This window comes from Silurus aristotelis (assembly GCF_946808225.1).
Source record: "Silurus aristotelis genome assembly, chromosome: 11".
Classification (NCBI taxonomy): domain Eukaryota; kingdom Metazoa; phylum Chordata; class Actinopteri; order Siluriformes; family Siluridae; genus Silurus; species Silurus aristotelis.
The window spans coordinates 10,371,252-10,382,535 of NC_139584.1; the positions used below are offsets into that span (position 1 = coordinate 10,371,252).

Here is an 11,284-nt window from a genome sequence, read left to right on the forward strand (position 1 = left end):
GATAAAAATGTTTGGAAAAAAAAAAATGGTTGACGAAATGTGAGGAGTTAACTCACTTTTGTAAAATTCTATCCATCAATCCATCCACCCACACACACACGCACACACACACACACGTCATTATTCTAAAGACAATATTGAGAATGAGAATTTCACAGTGAAATAAACGTTTATAACCATCTTCAAGAGCCTTTTTAATTCATGCAAATGTATTCATATCAAATTAGATGAAAGCTCATTAGCATACATTTTTCTCTCTCTTTTTTTTTTTTTTTTAAAAAAGAAAACTACAAGTATCAATGAGATTTCCAAAAGTAAAAATAAATAAAAATAAAGCTCAATCATTAACTGACAAATCTGACCCCTGCAGTTTACAGCACAGTCCAATTGAATAGATAAACTACAGATTAGACAGGTGTTGTGGACTCGAATCCAGCTGATTTCAGCCATTTCATTAGTAATTGCCATGTAGAAGAGATAACAAAGCCTGAAGAACGCTAAACCCCGGAGAAGAGTGGTAAATGGTAGTAAGAACAACCCTGTAACAGTTAACTTATCAGCACTCGTGCGGAAGTACTCTCAGAGGAAAAACTATTGCAGGTTCAGAGCTATTCACTTCAAACTGGCTTGAGAAATGAGAAATTGTTACCTGATCCGTTTTCCTTTCTCCATCACTCACGCACATTTACACAGACCGCTCCCTGATGGCAGTAATTACAATCGACATTAATATTTCTGGCTAATTCGAGCCTGAAAATTCTACAAATTCTTACAACAACGATGATGCAAATCCATAATAGTATCAATATCGTGCAAATACAGTGCAAGTGATTTAGTCAGCGTTCATGTCCAAAAACAAATAATCAAAAAATGCTAAAAAAGTAAATAAATAAAGTAAACTCATGTGACTGACAATAGCATGGCTGCTGGTGTGAGACAGAAAGACCAGAGTGTTTGGAGCGAATAGAGAAAGGTAAATAAACTCAACACTCCTTAGAACCAGAAAAGCATCTAGTATCAAATCTTGAGGGGGGGATGGGCTACAACGGCAGATCAAGAGCAGAAATCTTTTAGCATAGTGGTCCCAAGGATGTGGGAAAGTAAAAAAATATCATGACCTTACATCAGAAGGACAAAAGTATTGGGACACCTGACCTTTCTTGCCATATGTGGTTCTTCTCCAAACTGTTACCACAAAGCTGGAAACACACAATTAATAGGGCTTGTTCACACCAGTTTTCTGAACTGTATTTTAAAACTTTAAAACACTTAGCGTCACTTACTGAACACTGAAAAATGCATTGATTAAACAAAAGTGAGGAATGTTCTCTGGTGAAAAGTTGATGACCATCGCAGTACACACACCTCACACACCAGAGCTGCATGAGATGGGACTGGTTTGTGTAACTGAATGCAGTGGAATGTTTTCAGGCTACTGATGTGCAGATATGTGAGCAGACTGAGACTCAGGGCAAGTCTGGAATGCTTTCATGCTGCTGTAATTCCTGTTCACACGGTGAGGACGAGAGACAGAGAGAGCGAGCGAGCGAGAGCGAGAGAGCGGCATGCAAGTCCTGTGCTTCAGATAAGCATTGAGAATTGAGTGAAACTGTTGATGGATTCTAATACGCACCTGAAGATCTGCATAATATCCATGGAACATGTCCAGATATAAAACATACTTCGAATTCAAGTTTTCTCGCTGAGCCCTAAGTATTTTGTGGTGATGTCCACGAATGTAGAATTCAACATCCATGCACGTAATGGGTGAGGATCTGTATAAGCTTACCTAGTCAAGACTTTCACACACAGTTCCTGTGGCTGTGTGGGGGGTTGCGGGGGGAGGTAATTGTAAGATGAAAGGAATGTCTGCCTGCAGTAGGCTCACCGCAACCCACTAACGAAAACCACACACACACACACACACACACACACACACACACACACACACACACACACACACACACACACACACACACACACACACACACACACACACGGCTAGAATTTACACATTTCTCATTTCCCCTGACTTTGAACTTCTTACAGCATTGTTACCAATATAAGCAGAAGGAATGTCAAGTAATTAATACACACAGAGCAAGCTAATTTAAAACAACACAAGGCGTGGAGGTACAAGCAGAGTTCTCTCTCTCGCTCTCTCTCTCTCTCTCTCTCGTTTTCTTTCTTGCTCTCTTGGTCTCTCTTTGTGACAAAGTGTGGATTATCTCAGTGTCTGTTTTCTTTTAGCATGTCTTTCTTTCTCAATCTCTTTAAATGTTAGACCTGTGTCTCTCTCTTACAAGCTACAGACGTTCGGTGGCAAAGACAGAGACTGACACACTCGCACAACCAGAGAGCTTTCGCTTTCGATGAGAGAAACTTTTACATGCATGCAGATACGGAGCAACTTGGTGAAGCGACTATCAATGGTGGTGAAGACGGTAGAGACCCCTCATCTTTCTTAAGCCCGGTGCTCTTTTTTTTTTGGCCACGATATAGTCATCAGAGAGAAATTCTTAAAATTAAAAAAAAAAAAAAAAATGTTTTAATTTATCTTTAAATCTGCCGCTGATCGCAGTTTTGACGCGTTCGCGACAGTCGATTATGGTCGCTGACAATTTTTTTTCCTTCGATTAAATTCTGCCAGTGTCAAAAGATTTTAGACTCTTTCCTGCTGTTCGATTTCTCCTACAACATCCGTCAAACCAATAACCAACAGGAGCGCCGAACCTGATGACGCATTTAGCGTGACAATTTCAAACCGCCTTGGGGAAAATGTCGAAATGAGTCAGGTGGACAGTAAAGCAAGAAGAGAACTTATTGAGTTATGGAGGAAAAGGGAGTGTTTGTTTGACGTTTTATTATCATGGCATGAGAAAAATTACCGCTACGGATTGTTTTTGATTGCTGCGAGCTACCATTGGTGAGAGAAAACTGGTCTGAACGAATCACGGATTGATTGTCGTACAGTCTGACATTAGGACAACTGAGATCCTACATTGCGACATAGGGATCATGCATGTACAGTCTGACAAGCAACAACACGCAAAGGACTTCTTTCCCACCATAGAATCTGTAGTGGACAGACTGGAACAAATAATCTTCTTACATCATGAAGCTCCTGCATTCTATGAAACGGCTTTCTATAAAAGATGGATTAACCAAAACTACGTGCACAAAAGAGATGAGCCCACATTAAGAAAGTCATTATCAGGACATGCACACTTTGGATTAGCTAGCATGGATTATTCAGCCAGCGATAATGTGACCCTCGTCAGCGAATTGTTTCCGCTTCTCTCGCGGCTTATTTTGCCAGATCTTTGTTAAACATGCTGCAAATTACCTCACAAGGATACCATCAGAGTTCCTGCTCCTGTTTATTTATATTTAACTTGTTTACAGTTTCTACAGTCGCTTTCCTTCAAGGTTCAGTGCAGGACACACTTTACCTCTGGGGCACAAACACCACCCTAATGATGCAGTCAACCTGTGCAGTTCATTCTTAAAAGGAAAGAAGTGAAAATGTGAATCTGTGACCATAATGCATCATCGGTGACTACTGGCCAGATGCCTAAACAGAGATCTCATTACACACCGTTTTATTTGTTAACCTCTCTTAAGCTTGGGAATGCTCAATGGAATGCATTCTTGATTAATACGGTTACGCCAAAGGTTATCGCGAGGTCAGATAGTCGGGAGATTCTACAGGCTAAGCTCATGCACTATTCAATAAAAGTGACAAGTCTAGAATGTTGTAAAGCTTCACAAACCACCACAAACCTTATTTCCAGACAATAACAGGCTTCACACTGTACATATTGAGGATTCATCGTCTTTGCTTCTGGGGCAGTAAAAAGGTTTTTTTGTATTTGCTCTCATATAAAGACATTGAGAGATCTTGTTTTCTGTTGGCTCACAAGAGTAACTTTCACACACTGACATTTCCAATATTCAAATACTGTAGATAAAAAACAATGCAAAGTGATTAGTAGTTTTTCACAGCCACTGTCTTTCCCATTCCCCTTCAGTAAACTGGCTTTTCCGCTGGGTGAATTGTATGTGCCTTTGGTTTGACAATCGAAGTTGCTTGGAAATAAAAAAAATAAAAAAAAAATGTAAAAAAAAACAACGTAGTGTAGCAGGACATGACATCTGCAGCATCGCTACCATCTGTGAATATTCTAACCATTATTCTATAGTCTATATAAGCTACAAAAGCTTTAAAAAAAGGTGCAGCCCAAGCAATAGCAAAAACAACCAGAATTATCCAACTTACAGAAACGTGCACTGCAGGAGGTCTCTAAATCCAAATCTACAGGGACCCCTCACAATGCTCAATAACAAGAATGAAAGGAAGCAGAAAATTAGACCTAGCATGAACTGGGTGAAGATTCGCACCGTGTTGCATCGTCAAGCCAGAAAAATATTAAATCAACTCTAAATCATCCGGTGCTTTTTTTTTTAAAGACACGGGCATGGAAAGAGAGGGAGCTTTTCTCTGACACCAAAGACAAACAAAAATACAAACACACACACAACATAAAGGACTAATAGTAATGCTTTAAAATAAATTCATGAATCATTTACTGGTACATGGTTATTTATGTTTGCATTCAAAACACGATTGGGTCTCAGAAGGGTGAATAGTGCGCTACCAGTCTCAACACAGTGGTGGTCATTTATTTGTAATACATAAAAAGCAAAAGGTTTTAAGTACGTTATCGGTTTCTGAACAATCAATGGAATGACCCTTATTCACTCCACACAATACAAGCTAATTTAACTGGACAAATAGCCATAGTGTGTTTTTTCTGAAACCTCTATTACCTACAAATCTTTCAGATTTGTATAAATGACAGAAACCATTGAAAGACATTTAGCAGAAGCTGTAAAAGCGTTTTATAGGTTATGAGTAGTCGGCTTTCACGTGATTCTGCATGACATTAAAACGAATATAATAAACTGTAAGTAGGGTTACTGAGTCAGTTTTAAATGCCTACATGCTTGAAGATTTGCTTTTTTTTTTCTTTGATAAGCAATGCTAAATAAGCTCGATTGTGATCGTGAAGGAATTTTGAAATACCAAAACACCACAATCAGTTGATCATCTGCATAAATAAATTCGAGATAAACATGCTCCAATGTGACTAAACACAGTGTTATCTGCTCAAGCCAATACGTCTCCATGAGAGATGGGGTAAACACTACCCCTCCCCCACCAGGGCCTGTATTCTTATGCTACATTTAACTTACCTCAGAAGCAGGAAATCAGAACATGGAATGACTGTTTTTTCCCCCAGATTTACAGGCATGAATCTATACTGACTGAGTAAAAAAAAAACACTGCCTTGTTCGCTGGTCATGTGGTGAGTTGCCATTCACTTGATGCATCAAAATAGTTCACATCACTTGATGAACTTCTGTATTAGCAGTCAATCTTCATGTCCTCACGAGCTCTCGCTGTTGTTGCATACAAGTGCCGCAGTAAGGCAGGCAGGGCAATTAACCATTGCGATGCAGGAGTTGTTATAAGTACATAAATCAATACTAGTACACGAGGAAGAACTGCATTTCTTTATTTTCCTTTCACAAAGAAGATGCTGGTGGCACATGAAAACATTATATAAGAAATGGTAGTGAAGCCTGGAATGAATCAGCTTGGGCATGTCACGTTTGGTTGTGGAGCAGGTTCGCCCGCACGGATTGATCAGCTGCCACGTGAATTATACATGCATAGTGTAAAAATGGAGAAAACAGATATGATTTTGCCTGTGCCTGAAACCTTAGGATAAATCCAAGATCAAGCCAACTGACCCAGAGTTGAGACCAACTTCCAAACTACGTTCAGGTGGACTAAAGATGCCCTGAGATTTTACAGTCTCAGCTCAGGCCTCCACACCCCAGCTTCCCTGGCCTTTACCAAGCTGAAGTGAGGGACGGAGAATGAAATCGCCGCCTCCTCTGCCCAGATTTAGCAGTGACTAAAATATACGGATGATCAGCCAATGAGCTGTCGGATGCCATAGCAACACGGTGGAGTTCCACCTCTCCTGAAATAAACAGAAAGAAATGAAGTGAATTCTGAAGCGCCGGCTGACCTAGATGAACATACCGAGGTTCTTCGAGAGTAGCATGAGACAAGGACCCAATTACGCATGTACTTTGCCTCAGGGCACCTGATAATTGAGCTATCAAGGGGGTAATGGACTGAAGCCCTGAGGTAGGTGATGGGTGAAACAGACTACCAGACAAACTAATTCATATATAAGGAGAAAGAAGTTCTTACTCACTTCCACTGCTCTAGTCAAAACATATACAATAAGATATCAATATTAATATATATAATAAAATATCAATTTCAATGCTTTACATAGGTCAGAAGGTGTTCATTCCTTTTCTCCTACTCTATTAAATAAACAGTACAATTTTATTGATCTGTTTATTGTTAAAACAATTTGCTGACATTGTCAAAATTCATTTTAGATATTCTATATTCTTGAAAGGAGTCAGCATCTTCAGAGCAAAGACATTAGTTGTAATTAAAAGTTAACAAAACTTGTTTTATTCCATTCAACATGGCATTTAATGTAACACTAAACGAATAAAACACACAGGCCAGTCTTTAATTAATAAACATCATAACATATTTGCTAGCATATAACTGTGGTATAAGAGAGATAAAACACATCCATCAATCTTTCATTACTTTCCTAAAACAGCATGCTTTATTTTCTAATTGACAAATGCTACCTTACAAGCTTGATTTCCCCCAACGTAAGCAGCTATGGGAACTGATGGAGCCTTTCAATTTTCTGAACAGGTATTGGGCTAAAACAGGAGTTCTCGCAGCGTGCAACTGGCACTGATTTTATTGCCTAAAGGTTTTCCCTACCCTCTGCGGCTAGAGAACTATTCATATATTCAGAATAAGTCCTCAAAAAGGTTGGCTTGAGGCCTTAAGGATGTAGCTTAGTAAAAAGCTACAGTGATTATGATGCATATTGTTTGGGTCACTGGGGCTTTGAGTTGAGCATATAAAATATTTTGTGGCACTGGAAGCAAGCCTGGATAATCAGGTGCTAATCTCTCAGTAGCATGAGTTGTTGAGTGGGAGGCTTCGTTCTGTTACCAACACTGGCGTCTGCCTTGTCCACAGTGTGTGTCTTTTGAGTGAAAAGAAATGGTCATTTATGAGTAAGCTCCTGCTTCCCTGCTTCCCAGGTGACTGTAGACATCTCAAGATCACCATATGTTATGGCGCATTACTACTAATTTTAATTGTACAGCTCACTCCTACACACACACTCCGTTACAGTGCTGACGATACCTCGAAATTCCTCTACATTATAACCTTAAGTAGCAACCGGGCGACATATTGGTGCCAGATCCTCAGAGAAAGAAACTGCATGTTTTGGAGCTTTGTAACTAGGTTTCAAGAAAAGCAGCACTGAGTGGAGCACTGCCCTATTTTATCAGAGGATTTACTCCTGATAGTGAAGCCAAACGCAGCCTGTGGACAAGAAAAGACTTGCTGCGCCCCTGCTAAACTGTCTCACAGACATTATCTAAAAGATTAAGAGTATGATTCCCCCCCAAATAGATTAACTCTGAATTTCAATAACACATTTTTAGGCCTGTTTGTGTGTGTGTGTGTGTGTATATATTTTATAAATATAGGAAAAGCGAAAAGATTAAGAGTGTGATTACCCCCAAAATAGATTAACTCAGAATATTGATAACACATTGTTAGATCTCTGTTTGTGTGTAGAAAATTCCAGCTAAATGTGTTTCCTGATAACACCACCTTGACCGAAGGGTCTGCACTTTAGCATAACAAACAACACAATCATTACATTCCTCAAAAAAACTCCTAATTGTGCTGCATCAAATAGAAAGAGACAGTCTACTATCTAACTCCACTCCAATATCTAGAAAATTCTTCCTCATTCTTTGGCTTGTGTTGTGTTTAATCTGGAGGCTATTGTGGGCTGGTGACCTGAGACTGGTGCCATGAGGCAGCGACACAAAGATGCCGCCCATAGAAACACTACAAAGTGTATAATTATTACAGACTGGAACATTCATCCTGGTGCGTGTCTTCAATGCAGAATGAAATGTTGCATGTACTGGAAGTGATAAAAGAGTTATGAAGGACATTTGGGCCAGTAGCTATGACTCGTTCCGCCATTAATGTGCAAGCTCCACTACTCTACTAGTGCTGGTGATGCTGGTGAACTAAATGTGGAAAATATAGCTGAGTCAGAACTCTGCAGCTCCATACGAAAGATGCACGGCTGCTTGCTTGGCCAGTGTTGAAATTTCATCCGCATTTGATTTGATTTACTTCACGGGGCTGAGGGCAGGCCAATACAATTACAGATATCACAAAGAGGAATCAGATACGGTGAAGCATGTTGAATAGCATAATATCAGCTATAGCACAAACACGGTGACATAATCCATTTCACTCAGGGAGCAAAGGACAAGTAGCAAACCAGATAGGGTTGATCTCATGCTGTCATATACTGGTATTCTACAGGTGCTCAATTGTTATCAGGATTTTAGTCTTCTTAGATTAGATTAAATGAGGAACGTGAAAAAGTCCATGTCTATCATTTCTCAATTCAGTAATCATTTGTTTATTTACTCATTTAATTACAGAGCCGCATGATGTAGTTTCATGATGAGATTTTACATGTTAGGTTATTCAAAATAATGTAATATTAACTAAAATGTTGGCATACAGGGAGTGCTTGCCTTGCGATCTGTAAAAAAGTTCTCAAAAGAAATCAGCAAAATGGTAGTCCAAAGTTTTTTTGTTTTAAACCTATCAAATGCTGAATTAAATTTAAACAAAATGAAACAGATAAAAAGAAACCAAAAATGTCATTGACAAATAATAATAGAATAGAATAATAAATTGATTAATTGGAATCTCCTGTTAACCTGAGTAACGGTGACAACTTGTTGCATAATCTTGAAGAAGTGTTTACAAGCGGGTCAGCAGCGGGTTTTGGCAAAAAAAATAAATAAATAAAAAAAATAAAAAAAATGTATTGGGCATAAAACTTTTCCTTGAGTAACTCGAGTAATTTGAATTAAAAAAAAAAAACATTTGCCTTGATGCTTCATTTAGTCCATTTAACTACATATGGAGAACCGTGTTTCCTTACGGATTATTACTGATGCACCACCACAAACAAATTATATTTATTTAAAAAAAAAAAAATTTATATATATATATATATATATATATATATATATATATATATAATAAAAAACAGAAAGTTTATTTTGCACAAATTATTAAAAAGGATCTGGGAACCTTTGTGGGAACTTCAAATAAACTTTATATTAATGTAACCATTGTTGTGATAGAAGGCCTAGTAGTTCTAGAAGAGGTAGTTCTCCTTTTCCTTCTTCTTCTTCTTTCGGCTGCTCCCATTAGGGGGTCAGTGCAGCGAATCATTTGTCTTCATACCCCCCTGTCCTCTACATCTGCCTCTTTCAAACCAACTATCTGCATGTCTTCCCTCACCACATCCATAAACCTCCTCCTTGGTCTTCCTCTTTTCCTCCTTCCTGGTGGCTCCATCCTCAGCATTCTCCTACCAATATACCCCATGTCCCTCCTCTGCACACGTCCAAACCATCTGAAGCTCGCCTCCCTCACTTTGTCGCCAAAACATCCTACATGCGCTGTCCCTCTAATAATAGGTAGTTAGAGTTAATAATATTAACTTGAGTCGGTCAAATATTTCTGTTTTAGATCCAAAAATGGACCAACTGCAAAGTAAAGCAAACTAACTGATTGTTTGACCTTGTAGTGACCTTTGAACAGTCCGAATGACTAGAAAATCAGTTAGGGTTAAGTGTAGATTCGCATTCATAACTGCCACAGCATTTATAGTAAGACAAAGTGTGTGTGTGTGTGTGTGTGTGTGTGTGTGTGTGTGTGTGTGTGTGTGTTACTGTGAAACTGCTCTGATTTATTTATTTTTGTTGGGAATGTAGGCCACGCCCCCTGCCGCTATGGGGTTAAAAAAAACACAACCAAAACATCCCCGAGCTTCTGCATTCCTACAGGACAAACAGGAACCGGTTCTAGAGGTCAAATGTACACTTTCAACAAAACACGCTCTCAAGGCGTTTCGTTTCCAGTTTTTGTCCATACGCTACTGTTTAATAACTACATAAAATACTTCAAGCAGCAGCGCGTCATTCTGAAACCGCGACACGCAAGAGCCAATGCGCACGCGCACCACGAAGTTCAGGTACGAAGTTGATCTGCGTGATTATTGCAGAAAAGCCTCGATAGAACTCAAACTTCAGGGAGGATGAACACAGTATAAAGTGCCCGGAACATTATTGTTAGATTTTCCACGCTGTCACGTGTACATTTAAGGTATTAACAGAGCGAAGTATGGAGGGGAGTATTGCATATCCGAGAAGCTTTTTCAACAAGTCGTGCTGAACACCCGGTCCCGTGTTCGCAGCGGGTCATGATTCGTTTTATCCGGAACTGAAAACAGGTGGTTCATTCAAACTCTGCGTTTCGTTTCAGCGTTATATCTGAAGCCGGCGTCTTAACCTTAATGTACGAGGGAGGCTGGACGGGAAGCGAGCAGTCATGTTGCTGGACAAACAAGACGCGGAAAACGCAAAGCCACCACCTACTTTTCCCCTTGGCAAAGTGCGATTTCCTCGCGCCTCGTTTAATTGTAAACGACAAAACCTGGGCGTGTAAGCCTTTTCCCTCATGGCTGCCATTCGCGTTTGTCTTACCTCTTTCTAAACGCGGAGTTCCTCAGTTTTTCCCTCCGTCCTGCCGACCCACTCTTTGGCGCAGGGGTTTTAAATGTGTACGCTGCGCTCCTGGAACTGAGGGCTGAGGCTCTTGTTCCCGCCCACATAACGAGCGAAGACGCCTCGAGCAGCTCGCGCACGATTCTCATTGGTTGGGAGGGCAGCGCCTCCTTTTGAGTCCCTCAAAGACACGCCCCGTGTACTGTTCGAACGGAATGACATCATTGGCACTGGTAGTGTAGCTGCGGTGTGTGTGTGTGTGTGTGTGTGTGTGTGTGTGTAAATCGTTAACTGCAATAATGCTCATGATTAGAGCAGATTGTATAGAAGTACTCTCCCGGGCAATAAATTAATAAACATAAAAGCCCAAAATTGGCAAAATATAAATCCTTTAATCGGCTTTCAACAAAGCATTAGGAAATTAGTAAGAATTAAACAAATGCTGTAGATTTTCCCCTGCACTAACCAGCCTGGT

At 39.8% G+C, this 11,284-nt stretch overlaps 1 protein-coding gene across 2 annotated transcripts in view; it reads right to left on the bottom strand.

Annotated features, from left to right (window-relative positions):
- rhocb (ras homolog family member Cb) overlaps positions 1-10,945 on the bottom strand; it is a 32,952-nt gene extending 22,007 nt beyond the window's left edge. The window contains exons 1-2 of one of the 2 annotated variants that reach the window (XM_083555469.1): positions 10,789-10,903; positions 1,790-1,897 (exon numbers count right to left, since the gene is read on the bottom strand). The gene's annotated coding sequence lies outside the window, so the exon portion shown is untranslated. Of the gene's footprint in view, positions 1-1,789; positions 1,898-10,788 lie in introns of both variants that reach the window. The other variant, XM_083555468.1, reaches the window with a different exon arrangement.
- Between the last annotated feature and the right edge of the window lie 339 nt (positions 10,946-11,284).